Source organism: Oratosquilla oratoria, unplaced genomic scaffold (genome assembly GCF_046742065.1).
Source record: "Oratosquilla oratoria isolate Oo_2021 unplaced genomic scaffold, ASM4674206v1 SCAFFOLD47, whole genome shotgun sequence".
Taxonomy (NCBI): Eukaryota; Metazoa; Arthropoda; class Malacostraca; order Stomatopoda; family Squillidae; genus Oratosquilla; species Oratosquilla oratoria.
Window position 1 is genome coordinate 1,631,126 of NW_027467711.1, and position 2,380 is coordinate 1,633,505.

Sequence of the window (2,380 nt, forward strand, 5' to 3'; positions counted from 1 at the left end):
CGATTCCCATCCAGGAATCGTCTTCAGGGGTATAATGGTTACAAGATTGTGAACTCAAATATAAATCGTCAAAGTGGTAAACCTGGGGAAAGGTTCACACTCTCAATCAAATGTATAAAGTAAACCATTTTACAATATTAAATACACTACAAATGAAATGAAATATTCGTACCAATTAAAATAAAATAAAATATACAAATTCAATAAAACAAGATATATTGCTGTGAACATCAAGCGTAGCAAAGAGGCATCAATAAGTAACACAAACATAAATGTATTTTTACTATATTTGTTTTATGTTCACAGCCATTCAACTTTTATTTCTGTTTGGTTTTTAATTTAGTCATTTGTTCTTGACACGTCATTTCGGACATTTGATCCACCTCCATTTGCGTCTTTGTCCTATATTCTGGTGTCTTTATGTTTGTGCTACGTATTGATGCTTTTCTGATACACTTGTTTTATATTCACAGCCATATAACTTGTTTTATTTTATTTGTATATTCTATATCATACTTCTCAGGCATTTCATCTCAAACAGCTTTAAACTCCTTCTCTCTTCCTCTCTTATGTTCCATATTTCTGACCATACAGTGATGTCGGCACACTCACACCTTCATACTATCCCTCTTAGCATCCATTTCAAAATCTCCATTTCTCATTAAAAATCTTAATCCCCCAAGGCACTTACTTGCTTCTATCAATCTATATTTTATCTCCACCTCCACTCCTCCATTTCCCACCACATTCGCATCCAAGTATCTAAAGATATTCACTTCCTCCAGTCTCTCTCCCTTATTACTCGACTTCCAGTTTGCTACCATGCTCTCCCCTTGTACATCTCATCACCTTTTATCCACATATATCTTCAACTCCTTCTTTCGCACATCTTCCCATACTCCGTCCTAACTTTCTTAATCCCTCCTCTGATCCTGCCACAAGTACAGTGCCGTCAGAAAAACAACAACTGGCTTATCTTCCACTTTTCTCCATTTTCTTTAACCATCTCCAATCCTTGGCCAATTACCTTTGCGTTTACCTCTCGCACCACCCCATCCATGTATAAATTGAACAGCCAAGGTGACATAACACACCCCTGATGAAATCTCACCTTTATTTCAAACAATTCACTTTCTCCATTTCTAATTTAACACAGGCTCTACTACTCTCGTAAAATTCATTGACTGCTCTTAACAGCTGTCCTCCTATCCCATATATCTGCAATACCTCCCAAAGTGCCTTCCTGTCTACCATCTCATAAGCCTTTTTCAAATTCATAAAGGCCCAAAAAACATCTTTACCTTTTCCTAAAGCTTTCTCACATATCTGTCTTACCACAAAGATCCGGTCCACGCAACTCCTACCTATCCCAAACCTACAATGTTCTTTACCAATTACTCCCTCTTTTCCTTTCCTATTCCTCTTAACAAAAAGCCTTCCACAAACCTTCCTAACTACACTCAACAAACTGATCCCTCTGACACTACTACACTCACATTTTTTTCCTTTTTCACTTGTAAAATGGAACTATACAGGCACTCCTACAGTCCTCCGGCACCCTACCCTCTCTTAGACAAAAATTAAACAACCTCACCAGCCAGTCCACCATCACAGTACCTCCCTTGTTAAGACACTCCGTATGGTACCCATCCAACCTAGGTGCCTTACCTGCTCTCATCATTTCAATAACTGCTTTCACCTCATTTTTCCTTGTTTATCCTCCATTTTCCTCACTCATCACAGTCATTTTCTTTGCGCTTCCCATTGCAACTACCTTTCCCTTCATTTCATCCTTCACATTTAGCAATTCCCTAAAATACTCTCCCCATCTTCATCTCACTGCTTTCTCTTCCATTATCATCTCTCCATCTTCACCTTTTACTTTTTCTTCTCTACTTGATTCGCCTCCACTTCTTCTTTTAATTTCTTTCCAAAACCTTTTTTTTATTACTTTCAAAAATTTCTGCAATACTCTTGTCTCATTTCTCTTCTGCTCTCCTCTTTGCCTTCTTTATCTTATGCTCTTTAGTTCTCTTCTCTTTTCTTTGTACCTCTCATATGATTCTCTCATTCTATTTTGTAACCAACCTGTGAATGTTTGTGTCTTCTCTTCTCCAGCCTTCTTTGCTTCATTATCCCACCATTTACTACCCTTCCTCCTATTTCCTCCCGTCCTCCTTGTTCCACACATCATCTTTGCACACCTTGTCACTCCCTCCTTGAAACATCCCCATTCCTTCTCTACTCCTAGTTCTACTCTATCCTTCACTCCTTACCATTCTTCTATCAGCTTCTTCATGTACTCCTTCTCCTTTTCTTTCTCATTTAAGCAGTTTACTCTTAGCACCTACCTACCTTCTGTCCTTTTCCTCCTTCTCTA